The sequence below is a fragment of the Lissotriton helveticus genome, chromosome 12, assembly GCF_964261635.1.
Source record: "Lissotriton helveticus chromosome 12, aLisHel1.1, whole genome shotgun sequence".
Lineage (NCBI taxonomy): Eukaryota > Metazoa > Chordata > Amphibia > Caudata > Salamandridae > Lissotriton > Lissotriton helveticus.
Genome location: NC_136073.1, coordinates 554,413,860 through 554,441,613, shown reverse-complemented (window position 1 = coordinate 554,441,613; position 27,754 = coordinate 554,413,860). Strand labels below are relative to the sequence as shown.

At 41.9% G+C, this 27,754-nt stretch overlaps 1 long non-coding RNA gene across 1 annotated transcript in view; it reads left to right on the top strand.

The window, feature by feature from the left end:
• The window catches only part of LOC144799039 (uncharacterized), a 75,189-nt gene extending 51,028 nt beyond the window's left edge, over window positions 1–24,161 (top strand). The window contains exon 3 of the long non-coding RNA XR_013603735.1: window positions 24,059–24,161. This is a non-coding gene — a long non-coding RNA (uncharacterized LOC144799039). The remainder of the gene's footprint in view (window positions 1–24,058) is intronic.
• The last annotated feature ends 3,593 nt before the right edge of the window (window positions 24,162–27,754 follow it).

The following is a 27,754-nucleotide window of genomic DNA, read 5'->3' as shown; positions in this document are numbered from 1 at the left end:
CTTTATTCTCCATATTTTTGCCTACAACAGGGAACACGCCAAGGATGTCCTCTTTCCTCTTTCCCCTTTTCTCTTTTTATTGTGTTTGGAACCTTTTCTTCAACGTATTAGGAACAATCCACTCATTTCTGGTTTTAAGTTGAAATCCCACCATATTAAACTATCTGCTTATGCGAACGATATTCTTATTTATATGTCTGACCCTGTAACCTCTCTCCCACATTTTTTACAAGAAATATTCTCATTTTCTCTTGTTTCTGGATACAAATTGAATTTCTCCAAAACAGAGATTTTACCATTAAATGATTCTTGTTCTCATTTTATGTTTGAATCTACTAATTTTACATGGTGTCCCCAAAAAATTTAATATCTAGGAATTTGGTTTTCTTCCAATATTCGTTATACACTATCTCATAATTTTACTGCACTGAAACTTAAAATTACCACTTTATTATCCTCTTGGTCCCCTCTATTTTTATCTTGGTGGGGTAGACTTGATACAATTAAAATGATGATTGTTCCCCAGATATTATTTATTTTATCTACGTTGCCTTTTAAAATCCCTCATTATTATTTTTTCTCAGATTAATTCTATATGTACTAAATTTCTTTGGAACAATAAGCGTGCTCGTATTGCCCTCTCCAAATTGTCCCGTCGTAAATCTGAGGGTGGTGTCCGTTTTCCTGATTTTAAATTGTATCATAATGCATTTTTAATTCGCTAATTTTATGCTTTGTCTAAAGATTATCAAGATGCATCTAAACCTTCTTGGGTCTCTGTTGAGAAATCACTGTTAAATGATTTCTCTTTTCAGGATGTGATTTATATGTCTAATTGTACTTTCATCTCTAAATATCCTATTCTGAAATACTCCCATCACATATTGCGCACAGTTTTCTTTACGCTTTTTGATGACTATCAATCCTTTCTGGCCTCCTCATTATGGTTTAATACTCACATCAAATTTCGAAATAAATCTTTTTACTACAAACATTGGAAAGAAAAAGGTATCTTTTATGTTTATCACCTGTTTGCAGACAATGTGCTATTATCTTTCCATAAATTGCAAGATATTTATCACCTAACCGTCTCATGCCTCCAGCAATACACTACTCTAATTGCTTCTCTCCATACCTCTCTACAAAAGTTCAAATCTCATCCTTTTCCACTGTCCCTCTCACCTAATACTCCTATTTCTACTGTCTCTTCTGACGCTGTACCTAGTGCCTCCTTTTTATATAAACTCTTATCTACTATACCCTCTCCTCGTAATAAATCTAAGGTTGAACTTGCATGGGAACACGATCTATCACAAACTCTATCTATTCTTCAATGGGACAAATTATGGCAAAAGCTATTCAAAACCTCTAAAGCCGCTAACATAACACAATCACTATATTTTAATTATAATAGAGTTGTTCTTACACCTTCTCTCCTTCATACTTTTAATCACTCCATTTCATCCTCTTGCTGGTCATGCCTTCTTGAGGAAGGTTCTTTAATACATTTGCTTTCTCTTAGTCCTAATGTTCATTCTTTTTGGAGACATATTTGGTCAAAATGTTTAGTGATTTTTTCTTATACTGTTCCCTTTAGGATCCCTAATTTATTTTCAGGCACCTTATCTCTGGATTTGTACCATGTCTCTCCTAAGTCTGTTTTGTTTGATTTATTCCTTGCTGTTGCATTTAAAGTTATATTAACTTCTTGGAAAGATAATTCTAAAGTATCTGTTTTGCATTGGTGGAATCTCATTTGTAGCGAACACAGAATTGCCTCATGTTCTTCCTCTTCAGTACACTTAAAGATCAAATCTGATTTGTTATGGTTACCATTTACTACTTATCTATCCTCAAACTTACCTTCTACATAATTGCCTCTTTCCTTCTCTTTTCTTTTCCTTCTCCTCTTTTCTCTCTTTCTTCGCTTTTTCTTTCTTTCTTTCCTTTTTTTCCTTTTCCTTTCCTCTCATAAAAACTTCCTGATAGTTCTGTTATACACCAATTGCTCCACAGAATTGCTCTTTTTCCTACTCCTTCTTTTCCACTTATAATTTACTTGCCCGCGATTATCTTGTATAAGTTTTATGCATTTTGCTCATTCTTGCCTTTTTTCTTCTATGTGTTTCTCATTTCATATTTCATATGCTATTGTTTTTTGTAATGTTTGGAAATATTGACTGTTGTCAGCATTTATTCTGTGATTATTTCCTTAATAAAAATTATTTAACTAAAAAAAAAAAATGGCATATAGCTCGAAGGAGCTTCCACAGATTCCTTGTGTCCCTCTTTTGGAGGAGATTGACAAGGTCTAATCCCAACTAAATCAGGGTTGCCCTGGGCTTGCTTAATTGTACTCAGGGAGAGGGCCTCCGTCCTCTATGCCTAATTGATCACACTTCCCCACTATGGAACCTCATGATATTGAAAGGCATACCTCAGGTAGTAGTACCTCATGTAAGCCCTAGGGAATTACTGCTCCTGGGCAAATGTGGGAGAGGATTTCAAACTTGACTCCTGAGTACACCAGGTTGGACAGTTAACAGTGAAAGGATAAAAGGAGTGTAGTATTGACTAGCTGCATGTTTGAACCCCCCTAGGTGTATCAGAGGCATCCATCAGGGATGCAAGAGTTAATTCACTGTCATGGTTCCCCTATTTCTTTCCTTGCTGTGAGAAATGAGACCTTCCCACAATGCATGGGGTGTATTAATCACTTGGTACCTTCCTCAGAGTGATGTGATGATTAATTCATTTAAAGTAATTTACATTTCTCACTTATACATCCTTTAACAAGATTCCCAAAGGCGGCAATGTTGTATTTCCCTTTTTTCAACATACAGCATATAACAATGTGAAATGCATTGTATTGTGATTGCATGACGTACACATGTGAGGCACAAAGAAACCGGACTATTTAGTATGATAAATGTTTCTCACATGCCATGTTAGTACAGCGGCAATAACCAGGGTTCATGTTGCCTAATAGTTAAGATTTCTCAGTTATATTGCAGTCAAACATACATAGCTCAGTTTGTAGTGGATTACTCTTATAAAAACACCAGTGTTTGTTGTAATGTTCGTTGGAAGTTCTCCCCAGATGGTGGCCCCAGCCCACGGTTGCTCTAGTGGGGGGCGGAACTTTGATTAGTTGGTTACGCCACGCCTGAGACCAATGAGCCACCTCTTAAATTCCCACTCGCTGTCTGTCTATTGATGAAGTGCATTCCCTAAACTCAATTTAATAGCTGTTTCCTTTCATCAGTTTATTTTTCTGCAGCAGAGTGTGGTCTTCTGCCCACAACCAAGGGGCACAAACCTACCCCATATAGGGGAATCCTCTCTATATGTTGCATTTGGGAAAGCAATTGAGTGAGGTACCACATCCTTGACTTGGATTAGTGTTTGTTTGAATTATTTGTTTATACATGTGGCCACTTTCTTGTCTTTTTTTTAACTAAAATGTTTGTGGGTCCGGTGCCTATTTTAAGTCACCTAGTCAATTTGTACACACCATTGATCACTTATTTTTAGCCCACATATACCCTTCACATACGGCGTCCTCAGATCAAAAAAACTCCTGCAAAGAAGCCACCAGGCCTGTCAGACATTGCAGCGCCGGTCTGACGAGGAGCGCCCTATGATGAAGCATGACACCCTAACCAGTGTGTGAGGGCATTACAATCTGAAATTGAGATCGCCCAGCGACTTGAACACTAGTCAGATAGCAACCTGAAGGGCATCTGCTCATTAGAGGAACGGACTCCTTTCTGTGATTTAGATGTGTACTTGAAGGAGCACAGGAGTAGGACCTCTCTAAATAACTAGCTCTTCTGTCCCTTTTTTGATTTACCGTTTTTTTAAATGAGCACATGCCAACACGTATATGAGTGATATACGTACTAAAATGAGGAATCACCCCAGTTCTTCCATGGTGATATCTGTGACTAGCTGTCTTCTCTTTTATAGGTTGGATCTTCAGTGTACTGTACCATAGTAGGTATAGTAGACACACTACTCACATTTTGACTTTGTTGATTGGATACTACTTACCAACATTGATTCCTAATCAAGTGTAGGCTAGGTGTCACATTTTCCAGCCCTGACTAATTGCCTAAGATTTTGTTGGATCACACAAGGCAAGAAACATGTTGATCCCAATTCCCTTTTCATTCACTGTCAAGGATCATTAGTCCTAGGACAACACATTTCTTTTACTCATGACAAGGGTACCATCGTATTAAAATAGATTAAGAATGTCTTAGACATTTTTAAAACCCTCACGTCGCCATCCTACATGCACAGCACCATCACAAAGGCTTGTCATCATGGCAACCAACTATAAAGATCTCTGGCAAAGAACCTCCTTGAGGGACCTGTTGAGCATTGCAGCACTGGCCCAATGAAGAGCTGCCCAATGAAGAAATATGACACTTTTTTGGGAGTGTGAAAGCCCTTGCTTCTGATCAATCGGATGCCCCAATCCAGTTGATCGTTTATCCCCTTTCTGACTGACTGCTACTACCTTCCTTACCCTCTTTCTTTCTTTCACTTTAGGAACAGTACACCTTTTTGGCTACTATGTTGGAAATTGGGTTATTGGTTGAGGGGGTGAAACTCTTCTCAAACAGCAACCACAGTTCCTGTCAGGGTGAAGTCACAAGCAAACCTTAAATTAACCTATGCTTAACCCTCTGGTAACTTGGAACAAACAGTCAGGCTTAACCTAGAGACAATGTGTAAAGCATTTAAGCAGCACTTTAAATAGTAATCAAGTGAAAACACAACAAATGAAAAATCCCACACCAATTTAGAAAAATTAAGTAAAATCTAATAAATTATTTGACAATAAAACAAGTATCCAATCAGTAGAACCGGAGATATGACATTTTAAAGATTTAAGTGAATAGAGTGCCTAGAAGCACAAAGCGTCAACTGTGGTTATCTGGTTGTGCAGTACCGGGACAAAGTCACAAGTACAGGCCAACCGCGAAGAAGCGCAGGTTGGAAACAGGGATCAGTTAGGCCCGCTGGACAAGAGTACCTTAAATCCTGGTGGCAGGGCACTGCACGAGTCATTGTTGAGAATGTGTCAGAGGCTGTTATGCGAGATCCTGCATCATTTTTGAAGAGGACATCAATGAGGGGTTTGCGCTGCAGAGTCCTGTGTGAACGATGCGTTGCATACCGGTGGTTCTGGAGAAGTTGCGAGGCTTGCGATGCAGAATCTAGAATCATCGCCGAGGATGCTGTCAATGAGGGCTTGCTATGCTAAGTACTGCATCGGGAATGCATCGCCCAGCAGTGGTTTTGAAGCGGATCTGCAAGGAGGTGCATTGCGCTGTGTCAGTTCTGCCCACAGGGCTACTGCTGGGCTGGTAGGGCACCTTCAGGTCCACTTCCAAGGATCCAGGACTGGATTGGCACCACTTGGGAGACAAGAGTCACAGCAAGCTAAATCCAGGTGCCTGGTTCAATATAGTTGGAGCCTGTTCTGTCCCTGCTTCTGATCAGGAGGCCAACCAACTAGCCCTTGGAGTCACTCTGGTGGTCCTTGGATAAAGATGCAGATTCAGTCCTTCGTGCTCAGGGGGCACAATAGACTACTGTCAAACCCTTTATAAGTTTGCCCAGGCAGAACCTTTGTGATGTGCAAGTGTGGTAGGTGACAGCCCCCCCCCTCAAGAAGTCAGAGATGGTCCATCTTGCCAACACCTATGCTCCATTGTCTCACTGACTGAGAGCAATCCACAAAGACAAACTGCCAGCTGCACCTAGTCATCCGACCCTGGATATAGGCAGTAGACACCAAATGGTTGGGACAAAAAAATACCAACTTTCTAAAAGTAGCACTTTTAGAATTGTGACTTAAAATCTGATGTTACGATTAAAGAGGGCTTTAAATTACAATTCTTTAGATACCAAACTCAACACTCCCACCTACTCTCAATTGAAAGTTTTCACTTGTTAAATGTAAAAAGTTAGCCAAATGTTCATCTATGGAGAGGTGGGCCTTGCAATAGTGTAAAACTAATGTAAGAGTATTTCACTACCAGGACATGTAAAAATTAAAAGTACATGTCCCTTTTTTAAATGTACTACACCCTGACCTCTGAGCTGTTTAGGGCCTTACCTCATTTTGACAGGTCGAAATGGCAGTTTGAACTGAAATTACAGACTGCAATGGCAGGTCTGAGGCAGGTTTAGAAGGATCCTTAAGTTGGTGGCACTTCCAGTGCTGCAGGCCCACTAGTATCAGTCTCTGGGTACATGTAATAAAAGTTAATCAGGGACGTACAAGTTAACTAAATGTGACAATTGGGTGTAAGCCAATTTTACCTTGTTTAAGGGAGAGAGCACAAGTACTTTAGCACTGGTTAGTAATGGTAAAGCGCATAGAGTCCTAAGGCCAACAAAAACGAGATCAGCAAAAATGGAGGAGGAAGTCAAATTAAGTTGGAGGAAGGCCACCCTAGGGCTCTCAGGTCTAACAATGTAGTACTGTAATTACATTAATACAGCACTTACTAGTCTTGACAAGGCATTCAATCACTTTACGGTGAGTGGCATGCCACTGAGGAACTGGTTATTGTTGGTTATTGGGATTAGTTTTGTACTCTCAAGGAAACCATTCCATGCATTTAATCCAGTTTTTTGTAGTAGATTAAATTACTAGGAGTGAGATCGGCTCATGAGTGGAAGCTGTGTGAGTTCATGCAAATGGTTGAAATATCAATAGATATTCTACTAGCAATGAAGTAATGTTACAATGCAGGGATATGGTTTCAAAGAAGGAGAGGTTGTGAAATGACAAATGAGGTGTGAACAATGTGCATAAATACAACACAAAAGGTTACTCTGAGCAGAGGATGGAAGATAAGAAGAGGGACGCTCAAAAGAAAGAAAGGAGAGGGTACAATTGGGTGTTTTATAACAAGGGAAGCTGTTCATGCAGGGTTTTGGTAACATGGTATTGGGAGGCGTTGGGGATATCATACAATCTTAGGTTGTAAAACTGTACAAAGAAACATTTTTTTATATGTGAGATAGTGATATACTAAGTACGTTTGATAGCCACTAGAATCAAGCAAATGGTTTGTTCGCCGCTAAGAATGAATGCATGAACATACTTGCTTACCATCCTCTGGGAACAAGCTGCTATTAGGCACCAACACCTATTGAAGAATGGCACTCTAAGAGTGATTTTGTACACCTTCCATAACTCCCAATTATCATACAGGTGACTAGTGGCAACCTGTGTTTGCTGTTCTGAAATTCCTAAAAGTACTTGATGTCAACAGTTCCATACATTTGCTAACATAAAAAAGATGTTCCTTTCATATAACCCTAGATCTGCAGCTTGCTACCTGTTATACATTCTTAAGAAGAACATACATACTAGATTCACACCTCAAAAATATTTTTACAGTAAAATGTTTGGTTCCTTCTCCAACTGCCTCTTTCCTACCCCTATAGGGAGGTGGTCCTGTTTGTGAATAGAAATTAGTGTTCATGAGCACCAGTCCCAGTTAAGAACCAGTACAGTGGATGAACTTCTACATTCCTCATGATCCAAAGCAAACATGTCCTCCAGTTGTAGGTTCTGTAAAGAGAAGCAGTGTTCATCTATTAGGAGAGGATAGAGTAACCGGTAAGCTGTCAGGCCCAGATTCTTAGGCAGAAGCAGAATGAAAATGCCATAAGCAGACTTTCCAGCATTTTGCGATTTCGTGATTCATGAAATAATCACAGACCAGCTTAGGAGCGCGATGAACGCAATATTTACCATTTTGGCTGCACAAAAAGGTCAGCAAAAAGATGGTGACTTCTTACTGGTTGTGCGTACACACAACACTATGTGCCGCCCTACAGCCGTAATAGCTGCTTCCTCCTGCCGCATTACAGATTGCATGTTTTAATCAATTACAACAGAGTTGTAGGAAGAAAAAGGGTAGTTATTCTCCTTTACTGGGATTTTGCCCAGAACCTTGGTTGCCGGTTTTGCATATCCTTATTCTGCTGATGTGAACTTCAAATTATCTTGCAATGTTTAATGTAGTGTCTGTAGGTGTGTGTGTGGCTTTGCAATGCGCTGCTTATTTCATGATTGTATTGCTAATTGGCGTGAGTTAAGCGTGCAACTTGATTAGAGGTATATAGGTGACGCAGGGCTCAAGGTTGAGGCACTGCTTGCAATGGGAGCTTACAGTAAAAAAAAATAGAACTTTATTTAGTCGCCACTGAGACTGATGGCCCCAAATATGTATAAAGGAACCCCCAAAAAACTAGATAGTCTCACAATGTAGAGTAATGTAGTACCAGCCTGTCAGGCAATGGGGCAACCACTTCTGGAGTGACTGGAGTATTTCCCGAAGTTGTAGTCTCTATTCACTAGCTAAATGCAGCTTTTGAGGGCGGTACAACCACCTTGTGTCCGTATTCCTGTCCTCGTAGTACACCTCATAAAATATTATTTGGTGCATAGTGCTATGTGGTGGCCTTTGCTTGCAGAATTTGAAGAATTTCAGGTTCGGATTTGAAAACGGTGGGTGGGAGATAAATTTACGTTGTGAAATCTCACCGAGAACTGGGAGCGTAGTAGCATCAGTGGCGTAGCAAGATCAGGTGGTACCCGGTATGGAAAATTTCTTGTCACCCCGGGCTTGACAAAATGGCAAAAAATATGTGTTTAAACTACAAACATGTTGCCATTTTGTCACCCCCCTCAGTGATGACACCCGGGGCGGCCCGCACCCCCTGCACCACCTTCCTACGCCCCTGCGTAGGTGTTTTTGTGTTTTTCACTGCAGAGTTGGCCGATGAATCACATTGGGTGAATGCTGAATCTAGTAGATCCAAGTTTAGGAATCTTAGGTTCTGCAGGAATAGGGCTCACAAGTGTCACAGGCCCACCTGATGATTTGTATAGGAATGATTACGAGTAAAATAAAGTGCCACAATAATGATGCTAAAATGTCAATTTTGGTGGCGCAAAATATTACATTTGTGCTCCAAAATTTGCAAATCTATGCCACAATATCCTGGGAGGTCAGTATAAGTCTGCTTGCATTTGCTATGTTTCAACAAATTTTGGCTCCCTGACAATGCTCCCTCTCCTGCACAGTGATTGGATGCTTTAAAAAATGTGTATTAGGAAAACGTTTGGAGATCGCTTTTTTGGACATCTTAAAAGATGTTCTTGGGGTCCAATAGGAAAGAACAAAACATGTTTCCCTTTGTGTACCTTAAGCTTCATCATTGTCGCATGCAAGATAATTACCAATAAATTAAGTTAGACCTACCAATAAACTAACTTAAACCTCCAGTAATAAGTATGGATTTAGTGTTAGGATACTACTGAGCCTGGAGTTGTTTGGGTCTCTGAAAGCAGGAGTGGAAACATTGACCTCTTATATGCACTTACTTTCTTACACCATTACCCCTTATAGCATGGCCAATTTGTGATCTTGGGCTCATCCCACTTACGCTCGCGAAGGCAAGAGAGGCAGACCACAACTCCATAATTACAGGTGCAGCAGGGAAGTGTGCACATATTTATTCAGTAAAGGGGGTAGAAGAGATACAATAGCAGCCACAAAAAGATGTTGCTTCAGCCAACAAACCAGCATGCACTGAGTTAAGCATCATTCTTGACAAGCCAAGACGAGGAAGTAAACATTTAAAGTTAAACCAAATGTTACATAACACTCACATATAACAACAAACACTATTGTGTGTCTGAAACTGACTCCGGAAGGATATCAGCAGCACATTTTCTAAACCCTTGTTCTTCACATGAGATGTATTAAAAAAAAACCTTTTGATTGACTTTAGTGTTAACAGCAATAATTCACAATTTGACAAGCAATGTGACTTCTGGAGCTGGAAGGACATTCGGTGAAACAAGTAAGCTCTACAGGGATGAATTCAGTGCTTAATTTGAGTGGGTGGTTTCAGGTACTTGGCACTGGCACTTAATTGGAAAAACACACTCTATTGCAGGGCTAGAGGGATGTTTAGAGACCAAGCCTAAGTGTTATCCCCCATGCGAAACAACAAACCTAGGGGTCTAGTTAGGAATCCAAGAGTGATCCTCTACTCATAGTAACTTTGTCAATAGTACAAGGGTACAATGATAGTAACACTAACAAACCAGATCACAAGATGTGAAGAACCAGTAACGTAAGTCACCCCTGGTTGAGGATTCCCATCAAAGGTCTTGTATGAATCAATATTATCATTTGGTAATCCTTATCGGGTATTGTGTCTCTAGATCATTGAGACCAGCATACCCAGATAGCCAGATTCGGGGTAGCGACCCACAATCACTCGGTACTACCACATGATGTTGATGTGATGGGAAGTGCAGTGTAAAATAAAGATAAGTGGTGATCTAAAAAAGGGGATAGGGAGCTCAACCAGAAATAATTTTAATAATTGTTGGCCCCTTCCCTATTAAAAACAAGAACAGTGTAGTATCGTCATCGCAGTCCACACAAATAGCTGCGAGGAGACCAACATGTTTCAGCCACTAAAGGTTAACTCCTCAGGCTTTCGTCAGGGTCTCTGTTCTGTAAATATACTACTGCTTATAAGTGAAAAAAGTGTGAAAAAAATTATACAAAAAAACACACAAGTGAGAACCAGTAAAGGATATAGTGTTCCTTCAACTGTATCAACTCCTTTCTTCGGCACCTGGTTGGATACATACCAGAGTGTCCGGGGAGTGGACCTCACCTCTTCCTGGACCTGGCTCAGGATATGTGAGACCCCGCTCTGTCCGTCGTTGTCTCAAGCAGTGACTGAGTCAGGGGCTGGCACTTAATTGTCAATACCGGCACTATGACAGTCTGCCACCTGGTGGTGCTGTCTGTCTAACTTAGACACCAGTTGTTTATACTTCAAAAATAAGTCATACCTGCATTCCAAGACATTGTTTAGCTTTGGGGACCTGTGATACTCTAAATTCTAACACTTGGAGGAATGTGATGCTTAGTAGTTGTGTTGGTACTGCCTGGCATTGGCAGTGCTGGCAGGGGCAATGGGTGGTGCAAGCTGCAGTGACCTCCCGACGAGTTCCCTGGCACTTATTTTTTCACAAATTAACCACTGGATGAGTTAATTCATACATTCGCTATTTTGTCCCTCATAAAAGAGGGTGTTGATTTTGACTTGTGAGGATCATAATTAACAGCACTACAGGAAAGATGTGCATCATCACATGTGACGTCATAAACTTTTCCCCGCATCGGTTAAATAAGAAATGGAGCGAACAGGGAAGGGATGGGGGTCGAGGGTTACCCTGGCAGATTGGGGGAGGGACTGAGAGCCCTAGATATAGGGGAGGAGCATTGAAGAAGTAGATGGCATGGGCCATAATCTGGGTGGGTCCAGCTGCGAGGTGGAGGCCACAAGGTGAGTGTGATGGTCCAGGGGTTTGCGGGATGGGGGAGAGGCATTATAAGGCATTCTTTCCACCTCAGTATAATGTATCTGGGGGATGTTGGTATTGAATTTGTAAACGTTTTTTCAACATAGTGTGGACTATTCACCAAAAAATACAGAATGTCACAGACAGATATGTATGCCTCCTCCTAGGCCACTCTTAGGCCACGTTTATAGTCCGATACAGTCAATCAAAGACCTGCAACCTTCCTTTCGTACTACATTTCATAGCAGAAGTGGAAATTCCTACAAAAGTATGCCCACCAGTGATTAGATTCCAATCCTATAATAAATGATACATTGAAATCTAAGCAATATTAGTTCATAATTATAACAAATTTATTTAATGCCTTATACAACTGCCATTAATCAGCTGCCAACAAGCAATTTTTCATTTCATTCTCACCACACGATTACTACTTTTTTAAATGTCACTCTTATGTGAACACCACTTCTCAAAGATAGGGTTACATTTCTCTTTCTGGTGTCAATCAATCATGCCCAAACAGATCACAAAGAAATACCATTGAGTGTTGCAAGAGCTTAAGGTCAGTCAATTCCATAAAGCAACCCAGAATACACATACTTCTATTATGAACAAGAGTTTTATTTAAAATGAAGCTAATGTCCATGCAAGTTTGTGGCTGTACCCTTGAGCACAGTTGGTGCATGTGTTTCCATATCCTGATATCAGCTTTACAAACTGATAATTTGTCATAAGGTGCAAAAATTCTTTAGTTGATCCAATATGTAGTAGAGACAATATATGCTTTTTCTTTTCAAATTTGACGATGATAACTTTCTTGTAATATTAAATGTGTTATTTTACATAAATATCGTCAACATTTCTTTCCCATAATGAAACTCTCCTCAAACCACACCCTTAAAATATTATTGTTTTCATTCAGCAATGGATGCAAATAGGTTGTACATTTGTGAGACATTCTTGGTACTCGTGAACGGTAGACACAATTTAAAGAACTAGCTTCGGAACTTCTTGCACAAAATGCCCATTTAGTGCTCCTTTAAAAAATATGCATTTCTAAATATTTATGAAGTTTTTAATAACTATTTTATCTTAATGAAATTTTGACATTGAGAAGATATAAAGTACATATTCCATGTTTTCCAGCTTTTTATGATACTAGGCAAAGATTTTGTCCAGCAATTTAAGATTATTTTGCGATGAGGGTTAGAAACGGTGTGGTGGATGTCTGAAGTTCAAAGCATAGACTTGTCCAGCCGAATCATTACTTAAAAATCAATTTATATTGTGTATTTCATTAAAAAAAATGGGTTTTATAACTGAAATAAGTTCTATTGAGAATATGAGGAGTGGTCATTCTCACCAATACCATACAATCAAACTCTGTATTGACCGCATTTAGGTTAAGCATCTTAAATATAGAATAGGTCCTATAGTAATATTTTGTAAATTCGGGGAGAACTCAAATTCACCTCCAAAAGAACACAAGACAGATTTTTTGTATCTTTAATGTTAGTTTGTACTTGCTATTATTATTTCTAATGAACGGTATTGTGTAATTTGTCTGTGATTTATTGCATACATAAAGTGGTGGACAATTAACTGAAGCTGAAGTCAAATATTTAGTGAACCTCATGACGTGTCTTTGGTTGGATCTGATTGTACTAGTTAGTCCAAATCTTTATTCGGCATTTTACATTTAACACCATAAAAGTACAATTTAAAACAACAACATATACAGTCTAAAACAGAAACAAGAAGGATAAAAAAACTGATACTCCTAGAATTCGTTCATTGAGGCCGTCTCTTCACCTCACCTGTTAATTAAACATTAGAGTAGAATTTAGTTCAGCATGTCCCTCTGGTGTCTCTTAACTTGACGGCTAATCTTAAGAAATGTGTCACAGAAAGTAGGGTCAGGGGGTCTTGGGCCATTTCTAAATATAAAAGGGCTTCCTTCGCATGTCTAAGTTTGGCCTTTGTCAGCAAACTAACTAAAAAACAACGCCTGGCCAATGTATAAAATGGGCACAATAATACAAAATGATTGTACTAAATAAAATCGAACCAATCATAGAGCAGGGAAGCTGAACACGTCAATGGACATATAGGTATTTTCAGACAAGATGTTTTCTTTATGATATATTCAATATGTTCATTACAGATAAGGACCTTAAAAGATTGTAATGGTTCTGAAAAAGAGTGTGATTTATGGCAGTAACGTTTATCAACAGTATTAAGCAGCGGTGGGAGGATAAATGGCTTCTCTTAGAGTGCAGCCTCGAATCGTTATAAAATGGCAGGGTATCTCCTGCAGTGGCCCTATAAAGAGCTGCGCCCTTTATCAATAAATATTGAAAACAATGGAACCTCCGGTATGGCAATATATTTCTCAAAGAGACATGTTACCTTATAGAACAGGCACTATTTTCACCTATGCGAAGGAGTTCTAAAATATCTTTCTTGCTTACACATGAGCTTATGCCCTATGGGCTGCCACAAAACTCTTTAATCAGGGAGGCGGGTCCCCTAATCACCTACAGGAGAAAAACACCACGCCCGCTGCACTGCTCTTTTCCTCCAGGTGGCAGGCCTCTGAAATGCCTGCCCAATCATGAATGTGATAAAAACAATGTGACCACTATGCTGCTGTATCACTCTGCGAGGAACGCGCCCCCACTCGTAGAAGTCAGAAATAAAGGAAGCAATGTGGGCTGCTGCACTTCTCTGTCCTGTAAGATATCTGGCATCATAGTTCATTATCTAGATGAGCCGAGGGTCGTAGTACAGATTAAAAGTTATACAAAAGTGCGTCCAAACCAGGGGCGGATTGGCAAGGCAGGCATTCGTGCATCGGCCGAAGGGCCGATGTCTCAGTGCCCTCTGTGGGCCGTTTTTTTCTCCCCTTTCCCAGTCCACAGAGAGTGGACTAGGAAAGGGGAGAAAAAAAACGGCCCACAGAGGGCACTGAGACAGAGACAGAGAAATGAAAGCAGCCTCGCTGTGCGGCCGGACAGCGATTGTCAGCTGTGGCCTCTCCTTCACCCCCTGCCCTGCCAAGCAATCACGCTGAGGCTGGGCTGGGGAGGGGTGATTGTTTGCAAGGATCGGCCTCCCAGGGGGCCAGGTGTTGCTCAGCCTATGAGCCATTTTCACCTCGGCCCCCCTGGGGCCCACACAGCCCAGAAACAGTGTTAGTCTTAACACCTCGCCCACAGCCCTTCACATTCAGGGCATAGTGGGCGAGGAAGAATGGGTCTCGCTGTGGGGGCCAGGTGATGTTTGGAACTCGCACCATCTTCACCTCAGCCTCCTCCTGGCTACCTGGCTACCTTGGATGACCCAGCAGCTGTGTTTTGTGCTCCCCTGACAGGACATTGCCCTGAGGCCTGGAGGGCTGATTAATTTACTAATTGCAGGGGCCTTACCTCTGTTCATGTGCTCCTGAGCTGAAGGTCTGGGGAGGGCTAAGTAGGTTAGTAATGGAAGGGGCTTTCCTGCTTTTCAGGGGCTCCTGCGCTGGAGGGCTCGAATAATTTTGTGACAGAAAGGGGCCTTGCTGTTTTTTTTAGTTGCTCAGCATGTAGGCCATTGTCAACTTGGCCCTGTGTCCTGTGCAAGAACAGTATCCTCCCACTTTCATTCCTTGTCTGTGCAAATGGTTTTTCATGAATGGGCACGCCCCTTGAATGTGGGCCACGCCCCTTAAATATGGGCCACGCCTCATGAATGTGGGCCACTTTTTTCGTCAGTGCCCGGGCCAAATTGTGATCCCAATCCGACCCTGGTCCAAACCAATCCTCAATAGAAACATACTGTAAGGCGCCCAATCCCTCAGACACCAAAATAGTAAACAGGAAGTGTAAGTGGTGGGAGTGGGTTTTATGGGGAATACCTTGCCTGGGAAAAAACAAAGAGGAGGCTTGGGTATGCAGTGCTGATAGCTGGAGGCTGTGAAGTAGTGGGCTGCTCAGACGTCACGCGCAAAAGACGGCCGCGTGGCACGTCACGTGCGCCGCGCAGCACTGGCCCGTTGCGGCCGCCTTTATAATTTATTTGGGTTGTCCCCAAATAGATTATAAAGGCAGCCGCAACAGGCCAGTGCCGCCCAGCCGCCACCCTCGAAATAGTGCCGCCTCTCCCTAGCTATGCCGGTGAAAACAAGTCTAGAGGTAACAGAATGCAGTCCATTAATAGGTAAACAGAAGAAATGCCAGGACTGTTTCCAGTAGCGGCTGGTGGTGGGAGTAAAGCGGGGCGGGGGACGAGCAGGGTGGGGGGTAGTAAACTACAACATACGGCCGAACATTCGTTTTATCGATTTATTTGTTTACTTACCTCAGTTGGGCCGTATTCCGTAGTTTACTACACCCCACCCTGCTCCTCACCCGCCGCACCCCACCGCCCGCAGCACTCCCACCACCAGTCGCTACTGACTGTGTCAATATGTCACATATGGCAGTAGGTCGAGCACTCAAAGCACCCAGGTCCATGCATGACTAGCTCATCTTGTCCAGGGTTTTCTTTGCATTCTGGGACCCGTGGTCCTGGATGAATAAAGGTTTAACAGGACTACAAATCCCGGAACGCAAGGGAAAAATGTTGGCCTGGATGAGCTCACTGTGCATGGCACCGGGATCTGTGGCCTGGCAAAGGAGCATTGTGCCCTAATGTAAGCAAGGGAAATGGGTCCTCCATCACCTAGTCTGGTAGCTCAAAAACAACAGTGGTTGGGGTGCATTTGGCCCCGTAATACCTCTGTCCTGGTGCCACTGTACCTGCTGCACCTTTCATTGCACGCCCGTGACTGAAATGTTTGAGATCCTCCTTCGTGTCCTGTGTAACATCTTGGGCCAGTTGTAGGCTTGTGTTTAGTTGACAGCACGCTGCAGCATTAGCATTCTAGTTTTGTTGTAACAGTGTTAGTATAGGCACAATAATGAGCAAATGGAGAGCGCTAGCGGCATCCCTGAAGGCAGAGCACGTGACTTGGTGCCGCTAGGCAGCTATGACGCAGCTATGAAAAAAAGCATTTGTTAAAGGGGGAGGAGGGGTCAGCGAGGGGCACATGAGTTTATGAATATCAAACTATTTAACAGAGAGAGGCATGGGGATATTCTAGCCAAAGTTATTAATAGAAAAAGTAGAAAAGAACTAAAAGTCTAGAGTAGAGAAGGAAAGGGAGGGGGAAGCATGTACAAAAGTACATCCTGGCTGAAGATGGCTGATAGCCAGAAACCGGTCCTAGGATGCTTGATTCCGGTCCAGGAAAGACATGGCTTGGCAGTTCGGGCTGGACTGTTCCCATGAGGCACTGGGTCAAGGCTGATTTGCATATGGCCATGTCAGAACTGGGGTGGCGTGGAGTGCAAAAAAACGATGGATTTAGGCCCAGATCTCTGTACTGGGGTGAATGTATGACATTGTTCTGCATTCTGTCCATCAACTGTTGTTTTTGCAAAAGTACGGTGGCTCCTCCAGTACAAGGAATAAAATACCCCCAACCACATCTGAAATCAATAATACTTCAAGTCCTGTGACCTGTGGCCTCATGACTCTATGTGGTTATGGATCCACATGGTGCCTTGTAATTTTAGCCCAAGCTATGCCCTGTTCTATGTGCCATTATTTGCCAAAGCTGTGATTTAAACCCCTGTGAAGAGCTTGGCCAAGACCGAACCAGTGTTATTTATCTTCAGGGAAACTAATACTAAATGAATGCACCTGCAGTCATCTGCTCTCCTTGGCAAGCACTGTGTCAGCGTAGCTTATTCTGGGTCCTAAATATAAAGCTTTATTGACACAGCACTTACAGTAACTACTTTCTAGCTTCGAGCCATCACATATTGCTCAGGGTGATGAAATGCTGAGAGGACATATCGGTATTTAAGATTTACAGGTTGCACATAGATCGCAGAAGCAGGCTATTTTATCAGCACTCCCTACTTGATTTGTGTCCCTTCAAACACAAGAGGCTTGTGAGCTCCTGCCTTGAATTTTAAAAGATGTTGCCCGGCAATTCGGGACTTGTGTTTACTCTTTCCTTCTGAGTAATCAAAGCACATGTGCAGGCTTGGCAAGGGTGCAGACTTACAGTCTTGCCAACAGGAATAACTGGTATCCCATTGTTTTCAGGAGAGCTTATGCCCCTCAGCCTTCTTACTCCTCTCCAAAACAGTTTGTTCTCCCACGTCCATCTTCCTATAACGTGCTTGATGACGCTCACTATGACTATTCCCACTCATTTGTTTTTTCAAGAAGACTTTTGCCAGACCCTTGCCTTTTGCCCTACTTACATCCAATTATTTGTTCAAATAATCCCCATTTCCGTTTCAGTTTTGAGAGTTTTTTTTCTTTTCATGCACTTGTATTTTCACTGCTCACTTTAGGAGTAATTCCCTTTTTGCTACATCGCAGAGAACCTATCGGGGGCTAAACCAGCCGCTGTCTGGGTTACACTTGGTTGATTTCATAGTTTGGTTTCATGATCTCCCACCCACTCCATTTTTCACACTTTCAATCAATTAAGACTTTTTATTGATTATGTGAGGCTTGAGTAAACTGTCAGTGAGCTGAGAGATGTATTATTCTATTCCCTGATGCAACTCACTTTTTTGTTCAACAGTAGTAACTTTAATGTCCAGCAACAACAGGAGTAGCCTCAGGAAGGGCAATAGAAATGCTCAGCAGATCCATGGGTGACAGATGACCCCCTATACTCTCACGCGCAGAGATGTTTTGCTAGAAAGTAAAGGGAATTTCCACAAACTGACAGTCAGAAACATGGTGCAGTACTATGTGCCTTCAAATAAAGCTACACAGTGATTGGTGAAGTAGAAGTAGTCTGCACCCCCTCATTGCCTGTCACACACTATGACCCTGGCCAGTGGCGGCTCGCATAGGGTGTGCTGCGGGTCGGGGTGGAGGAGGGGCAGGGTGCTGGGTAGTGCACTCGGACATACGACGGAACGGAGGAAAGTAATTATTACGTTCCTCTGTTCTATCGTATGTCCGAGTTGCCATCCCCCCACCCTGTCCCATCCCTGCCCGCCCCGCAACACGCCCTATGTGAGCCGTTACTGGCCCTGGCCCTCCCTTATGGGATTTTGGCGTAGGGCAGTGCAGCAAGGCATCTTAGTGGACTGCCCTACGCCAATGTGAAAGGGCGAGAATGCATCTTAATTATGCAATATGTTGCATTTCTGTCCTTTCTCCCTGAGCTGGTGCCGTTTCAGTAGCCTAGCACCAACAAAGGCGCCCTTGCAAAGGTGTTTTCATTTTTCTGTGTGTGCTGCAGCATACAGCACACTAAAAAATAGGAAAAAACAAGGAGAAATGAACATATTTCTCCTCGTTATGCCTCACCTCGGGAGGTGGGACAAATTCGGCGCTTCCCCAGGTTTTCAATGATTTTGTAATTCTGGGGCAGCATCAAAAACCTTGAGTGTTTCAAAACCCACCGCAACTCAAATGGAACACCTGTCAGGCTCACGGTAAGGCGATGCAGTGCTTTATGCTTCATTGCCTCACTCAGGATTTTTGAGGCCACTGAAAGCCACGCAGGGTGACTTTGCGTGGCTTCCTAAATCGGATTGAGAGCCTTGTGTCACCCATGTACCACTTTGCGTGGTGCAAAAGGCATGCAGGGCTCTGATAAATAAACCCATATGAATATAAGCACAGAGTCATCACAGCCTATCCTCCTGACATCCTTCAAATGCTCTTAATTACAATAAATAGCAAGAAAGCAGTGCCTGGATTGTCTAGGCAAGGGAACTCAGTGAGCCATCGGTGACAGCTGGACTGACATTTTCAACCAAAGTCCCGGACAGAGCACAGATTGACAAACAGTGGAATACACATGCTGGGCTGGCAGTGCCAGTGGACCACTCAGCCTTATATTCTGTCTTCTCACTTGAGGCCCAATTTGTTCACTAAAGCCTTTTCCTGCCACCTTCACAGTCACTACAGCCAAAACTTAGTTTAACTATTGTACCCAAAAGGAGAGAAAGCCAGCAATATTCATCTATTTCCATGTTTCTTGAACAACCTGAGTTTCTTTTTAACTTCTCTGTAAAATTAAACAAAGGCCTATCAATGGTTGTATGATAGAGGCACCCATGGTTAAACCACGCATGCCTCTACCATGCAGCCCAAACCACGAATGTGTCTTAACCACGCATTTCCTTACCACGTATGCCTTTACCAAGCAATTTCGTAGAATAAGCATTAATGGTAAAGGGGTATGTGTGGCTGAGGTCGCCACTACCACAAACCCCCACATCCCTGACCGCCCTACCACCCCCCACACTGTCCCTAAAACCCTGCCCTTTAACAAACACTACCCCGACGCTCCCACCCACGCGCTGTCCCTTAAACTACACCAACCCCTTCCACTGTTCTGAGACCTACCCCGACGCCCCCAGGCCTAAAAACTACCCATTCCCCTCCCCCTGCCCTAAAGCCTAAATCCCTGCTTCTTTATATACACTACCCCAACCACCCACCACTGTGCTGTCCCTAAAACTACTCCAACCACTTCCACTGCCCTAAAAACCTACCCTGACCCTCCACCCCTAAAAACAACCCTAACTACCCAATCCCCTTCCACTGCCCTGAGACCTACTGTGACCCGCCAGCCCCTAAAACGACCCTGACTACCTATTCCCCTCCCCGCACTAAGGCCTAAAACCATGCCCCTTTACATACACTACCCTGAACCACCTCCAAATCCCCACTCTGTCCCTAAAACTACCCTGCGCCCCAGCCCTGAAAACTACCCCTCCCCCACTTACCTCCCTGTATCTCTTCTGGGCATCTTCCTGCTTCTGCCTTCACCACAGCAGCAGCAGGTAGACTGCGCTCTGCCTTAACCATGCATATGCATGCTTAAGGCATATGCATGGTTAAGGCTAGCATAGTTCAGCTTGTGTTGTTTAAACATGCGTGGTTATGACCATGGTGTTCTGACTGTTTTCCTAGAGTCTATCTTTTCTTATTGTCAGAATATTGATATCAAAGTTACTGTAGAGCGGGGCGTGGCTTCGGCACCGACGCAAAATGGCGGAACCCGTTTGAGCTCCGCTTATTGGCGGGACTCGTTTCCTATCAAGAGCCGTCTTTCCGTTTCCCGCACATCTCGGAACAGCGGGCATCTCTTCCGGAACATGCCGTGAGCGCCTGGACTTTCCTTTACACGCTTTCCTGCCGTGGGTCATTGCTTTACCAGCTCCGTTAATTCCTCCTCACGATGCGAGCCACCGCCATTTTGGGCCGTCGCACTCGCGTTTTAACAGCCGGTAATTTTTATTTACTACTGTTGCACTGAGGCCCCTTTCGCCGGCAGCATGTTGTTAATTATTGACTGTTGCTTCCTATTTTCCGACGTGGGAATGGACATCTGACTACATTCAGCTTGCCATCTCCTTTCATACCTTTGTGCCATATTTTATACATATATATGACTCACAAATTCCTCAGTTATGTGGCTCATATTAGTTTTTTCTTACCACTCAACTTAATTGCAATTTGATGTCATTTGCTGCCGTTCGACTTTATTATGATTGTGCACTTACTCTTACTGGGACTTGTCCCTCCTTGTGAATCCTTTCAGGACTTGTTCGCTCGCTAATTTCCCGCTGGTGTTCCTATTGAAGTACGCTTTTAAGCATATACCATTTTTGGACTTCCTGGTCTTTGTGCAGCGATTTGGGCTGCTCAGTTTTTACTCCTGATAGCCTTGCTTCTTGTCTTTTTCTGGGGAGGTGGGCGGCTGCCATTATTGGCCGCTGAGCTCATATTTCCATTCATATTGCATTTGCAACAGGCTGTTGGTTTGGTATATTTATGCTTGAATGCTTCATTGATATCATCAGCTGAGGTAACGTTTTTCATCAGTGTTTTTCCTGAGGCACAAATTTTGCGCACACTGCAATTATCCGCAATTATCTTACTACTCTGCTACAATGGCAAGTGACTCTCATTCTGCTAGGTCATGGGTACTCACAAACTTTCTCTCGGGGGCCAAATTTACAGTGTGGTTTGTGTCCAAGGGCCGCACCAGTGGGGGCGGAGCCAGTGGGGGAGGGGGCGGGGCTAGACTAACCAAAAAAAACTGACCATGAGGTTGATCACTGGTCCCTGCAGCGGACACCTTCGTCCACTGAGCCACCAGACAACTCTCTCTCTCGCTCTCTTTCTCTCTCTCTCTCCCTCCCTCTCTCACTCTCCCTTACTCTGTCCCCCTCCCTCTGTCGCCCTCCCTCTGTCTCCCTTTCCCTATCTCACTCCCTCACTCTGTCTCCCTTTCCCTCTCTCACTCCCTCACTCTGTCTCCCTTTCCCTCTCTCACTCCCTCACTCTGTCTCCCTTTTCCTCTCTCACTCCCTTTCCCTCCCTCCCTTTCCCTCCCTCACTGTCACTCTCTTTCCCTCCCTCACCCTCCCTTTACCTTCCTCCCTTTCCCTTTCCCTTTCCCTCCTTCCCTCTCACTCCCTCACCCGGTCTCCCTTTCCCTCCCTCACTTTGTCTCAACTTCAGGGATTCTGCACTCCTTGATTTGTTCCATAATTTGCCTGCAGTAAGAAGAATTCACATTTATTACCAGTGTATTAGTATTAGGCAGAAACTATTCTTGAATCAAAGCTAATAGGATCTTGAATGCAGTAGACTCAAGTGCAAGGGACTCTGCAGTAAAGCACATGGCACCCTCCTAAACTTCACATAGTTAAATATGAGTAAAGATAAGCATTTTAAAATTCGTAATGCTGCCATGATAACTTTATCGCCTACTTTCAGCTCTAATTTACCAATCCTGCAGGCTATACCAGTTATAGTTCATTCTTGTTCCAAACCTTTAACTTTGGTTGAGGGTAGCCAGTAAAGCCACTCCCTTTCCCTCCCTCACCCTCCCTTTCCCTTTTCCTCCTTCCCTCTCTCACTCGGTCTCCCTTTCCCTCCCTTTGTCTCACTTTCTTTCCCTCTCCCTCCCTTTCCCTCTGTCATCTCACCCTGCCTCTGTGTCAGCCCGGGCTGAGACAGCTTTGGAGCACACACACACAGACAGCTGCACCGAGCGCATTAACAGGTCTTTAAAAGACCATTAACATGTTAATGAGGCTCTGTTGTTCACCTCTTAGCGCCCCTGCTCCACTCTAACTACGGCAGGAATCGCCCGGCCGGCCCCCACAGAGCAGCAGTCTCCGAGTCGCGCTTCTGCAACTTGTGTTGGCAGACACTATTTAAAAAAAATAATAATAATTAAAACGCCGGTACAATATGTGCAAGGTCCGCGGGCCGCCAGGGAAGGCTTGCCGGGCCGCTGTTGGCCCGCGGGCCGTACTATGAGTACCCGTGTGCTAGGTCCTCTATTACAGGCACAAAACAAAAAAGGCACAAAAATGATCCCCCGTCACCTATTCTCTCCTCACAGAACCCTGTGTTGGACTCTATTTTGGGTGAGGTGCGGGGTCTTCAACCTTTCATGACAGCCACAAATGAAAAATTGCAACAAATAGAAGACAGATGGATTGTTATGGAAAGTAAAGTATTAGACCTGGAGCAACGTGTCAGTGACTTACAGGATATGTCTAATAAGATCCCTACACTTGAACTGGAAATTCATAAATTGAAGCTCCACACTGAAGATTTAGAAAATCGCAATAGTCGAAACAACCTACGCTTATATGGTCTTCCAAAAAATGTTGAGGGCTCCGATATGGTCTTGTTCCTTCAGAAATTTCTTCCTGAACTTCTCAATCTTCCTTCTTCTGGTTCTCCCCTCAACATACAAAGAGCTCATCGTCTGGGTCATCTCACTTCAAATCCTGCTAAACCTCGTGGCATCATTATGCTCTTTTTGGAGTTTACTGAACTTATGTCTGTTTTGAAGGCTGTTAAACTCAAACGTCGTTTCATTTGGTCTGGTCATAACATCTTCATCTCTCAAGACATCTCTAATGCGACTAATGCACGCCGGAAAGAATTCCTCGCTCTACGACCTCAAATGAGGCTTCTTAATTTTCAATATGGCATCCTTCATCCGTGCCTCTGTAAAATCACTCATGATGGACGTTCACGATCCTTTGATGATCCTGTAAAACTTTAACTTTTTCTTCAGTCCTTTTCTTCTAATGGGATGGACGCTGACACTTGATTTTCTGTTTTGTTCTTATTTCCTTGTCTACTTTTAAATGACTCATTCAGATTATTTTTCTAAATACTTGGTTTTTACTTTTCTGCATTCTTGTTAATGTTTATTACCTCCGACTTTGCTCACTTATCTTTCCTTTCTTTTGTCTCTCTTTTCTATACTGTGCTTCTTATTATGGCTCTTATTTTTCTATCTTAGTTGTCTTCATGTGATCCGCCTTGCCTCCCTTATCATTGTTTTCTCCTCTTTTTACAGATCTGGCTGTTCTGCTTTGATCTGTGTGTTTGTTTCTCTATCCCTATTCTATCCCTTTTCTCCTCTCTTCCTTCTTCTCTATCCTTACCTCTTCTAATTATCTCTTGTTACTCCTTATTAGCTTCTGCCACTCATGTGTTGTTCTTGTACCCTGGTAATGTAGGTCTTTATGTTGTATGTTTCATATGTAATTTTCTTTTGTGGTGTGTTTTCCCTTACAGATTCATCCTTGAGGTGTGTCAACTCCGACTGTGTTTTATTCTCCCTTACCTCCATTATGTGTAATTTTGTTACGTCGAACATCCGTGGTCTTGGGAATACAGTCAAATGTCAAAAGGTACTGTCTCATTTATCAAAACTTAATTCTCAAATTTCTTTTCTTCAGGAAACACACTGTAATGATGTTGAATCTCTTAAGCTGAAAAGGCAGTGGGTGGGCCAAGTTGTTTTTTCACCTGCTTCCCACAAAATAGGAGGTGTTGCCATACTATTCCATAAAGCTTTAGCAGTGCAAATGTTGTCCTCACAAGGTGATGCTGATGGACGATGGGTAATGGCAAAGATTGTGGTACAAAATAAAACGTTGGTCTTATTGAATATTTATGGACCTGTCAAGTCTGATCCTAAATTCTGGAATGATATTAAAGTCCTCCTCTCTTCGATTGACTGCCTAATATTATTGTTGCTGGTGACTTCAACCAATGCTTAGACCCCTTCTCCGATAGATTATCCAAATGTAAATTTCAGCCTGATAAATTTCATAAAGACTTTCAATCGGCCATTGCCTCTCGTCCATTATATGATGTTTGGAAGACCTGTAATCCTGATTTAATTGAATTTACATTTTTTACAATGTTCATCAAACCCGTTCAAGAATTGATTATATTTTGACCAGTAAATCTTTGCTCCCCTCTGTCCAAAAATCTGAAATTGCCTTCATTTTTATATCTGATCAGGCCCCTGTTCATGCTGTTTTTGATCTTACACATATTTCCTCTCAATTTAGCCAATGGAAGCTTAATACTTTTTTGTTAACTGACACGGTTTTTATCAAAGAAACCTCTTCTTTTATTGATGAATTTTTTAGTCTTAATGACCCATTAGATACTTCTGTTCCTATTAACTGGGATGCTTTTAAGGCTGCTTTTCGTGCCTTTACCATTTCTTTTGTATCAAAAAAGAAGAAATCCAAAAGGAAAAAATATGAAGATCAGCTACGAAAACTTAAAGACTTAGAACATATGTATTTTACTTCCCGTTCCTCTGATGCCCTTCATCATTTAATTAAGGCAGAAACTGAGCTCAACAAATTAGCAACAATTGAAGCATGTAATATTTTGCTTAAAGTTAAATCTAAATATCATGGTGGACAAAATAAAGCTGGAAAAATGTTAGCTAACTATTTAAAAATTAAATCTGAACGTAAGACTATTGGCCCTATTCTTAATGAATCCACTAAAAATTAGTTTCATCGGACGAAGATATTGCTGAGGTTTTCCATGAATACTATAAATCTCTTTATTCCGATGACACTTCTCCCACTACTCAAAATGTAGAAACCTTCTTCTCAGGCCTACACCCCTCCTCCATCTTTACCTGATGAATTCAACACGTTAGAGAAAGACATTTCTTCCCAAGAGGTAACTAATGCTATTAAAGCCCTAAAAAAATCAAAAGCCCCGGGGCCCGACGGCTTATCTATTGAATTTTATAACACCTTTAATTCTATTTTTGTCCCTAAACTCCTCCAACTTTTTAACTCCTTTATTGCTGACACAAAAGCTTCTGGCCCTTTTATGGATGCTTTAATTGTTATCATACCTAAGCTTGATAAGGATCATTCTCATTGCAAAAATTACCGTCCTATATCGTTAAATAATTATGACTGTAACATTTTTGCCAAAATTCTCGTATCCCGACTTGACACCATTATTCCTCTCTTGATTAAAACTGATCAAGTTGGATTCGTGAAGGGCAGGTTAGCATCTGATAATGCTCGGATGTTTGCTAATATCATTTCTTATGGTAAAAAATACAAATCTCCCCTTGCAGCTTTGTCTTTGGATGCTGAAAAGGCATTTGATTGTATTAATTGGCAATTTATGTTTCAGACCCTCCAATGGTTTGGTTTTGGGCCCTCTTTCATTTCTTATATTAAACTTTTGTATTCTTGACACCGAGCCAGCATTTATGTTAATAACCAATTTTCTAGGTCATTTTCTTTATCCAGAGGCACAAGGCAGGGTTGCCCCCTTTCCCCTTTACTTTTTATCCTATGCCTTGAACCATTTCTAGAACGCATTTAAGTTAACTCTCAGATTGCTGGCTTCAAACATGACTCTGTAGAATCTAAAATATCTGCATATGCAGACGATATACTTATTTATATGTCTAATCCTGCTGATTCTCTCCCTCCTTTTTGTAAATGAAGTTTGATTATATTCCAGTATTTCTGGATATAAACTCAACCTCTCTAAGACAGAAGTTGTACCCCTAAATTCTACATGTTATACATTTTTGTTTAATGATACTAATTTTGATTGGTGTCCTTCTAAAATTAAATACCTTGGCATTTGGTTTTCGTCGTCCCTTCATGACACAATTAAATTCACAGTTGCTGCATTACTAAATAAAATTCAATCACTCCTCCTCATTTGGTCACCCTTATATCTTTCCTGGTGGGGCAGGTTAGATACTATTAAAAATGATGATTGTTCCTCATGTTTTATATACATTATCTATGCTTCCTGTCAAAATTCCCAAAACACATTTTTTTTAAATGAATTCTATATGTACAAAATTTCTATGGAACAATAAACACCCACGAATTGCTCTAAACAAACTTATACGTCCTAAAGATGAAGGTGGTGTGCGCTTTCCAAATTTTACAGCTTATCATTCTGCTTTATTGATTAACCAATCTTTTGCATTAGCCTATGATTTTATGGACAATCCTGTTCCCAAATGGGTTCATTTTGAGCGCTCCCTCTTGAAAGATTTCTCTTTTCATCAGGTAATTTTTATGTCAAATTGTACCTTTTTGTCTAACAGTCCTATTTTAAAATACTCCTGATCTTTGCTTTATAGCACTTTTTCTAAGGATTTTACTCCTCTTCAATGCTTTTTGTCCTCCTGTGTATGGTATAATACATTTCTCAAATATAAAGGTAAATCATTGTACTACAAATACTGGAAAGAAAAGGGTATTATTTTTGTTCATCAATTATTACACAACTGTTCCATTGTTCCCTTTCCTACCCTTCAAACAAACTACCAATTACCTGACTCTTTCCTCAATGAATATGATATTATTGTTACTGCCATACAGTCTCATCTAACTACTTTTTCCCTCCTGCCTCATACACCGTCTATATCACCTTCTACTCCTTTCTACTCCTTATTATCAATTGATAGACCTAAAGCCGCTCTTGTATATAAGTTACTGTTGTCAAATGTTATTGAAAGACCTAAGTCTTCAATTGGGAATGCATGGGAAACCGACTTGTCCGTTTCCTTATCTGGTACTTTCTGGGATATACTATGGTCCAAATTATTTAAAGTTTCTGCTGCTGCTCGTAAATCTCAATCTCTGTATTTTTTTTTATCAAAGAGCAATTATTACTTCTGTTAATATTTGTAAATTTTCACCTTCATCCTCTCCATTATGTTGGTCATGTTCCACTGAAACGGGCACGTTAACACACCTTCTTTATGAATGTTCTAATGTTTTATCCTTTTGGAATTCTATTTGTAATATTTGCATGTTAGTGTTTGATTTTAATACTACTTTAACATTACAAAATGTTTTTCTTGGATCCTTATTTCCTAATTTAGATGTTGCATCTTCTTCTCCTAGATTATTTGATGTTTTTATTGCATTAGCTTTTAAAGTTATTTTATCATCCTGGAAGGACAAT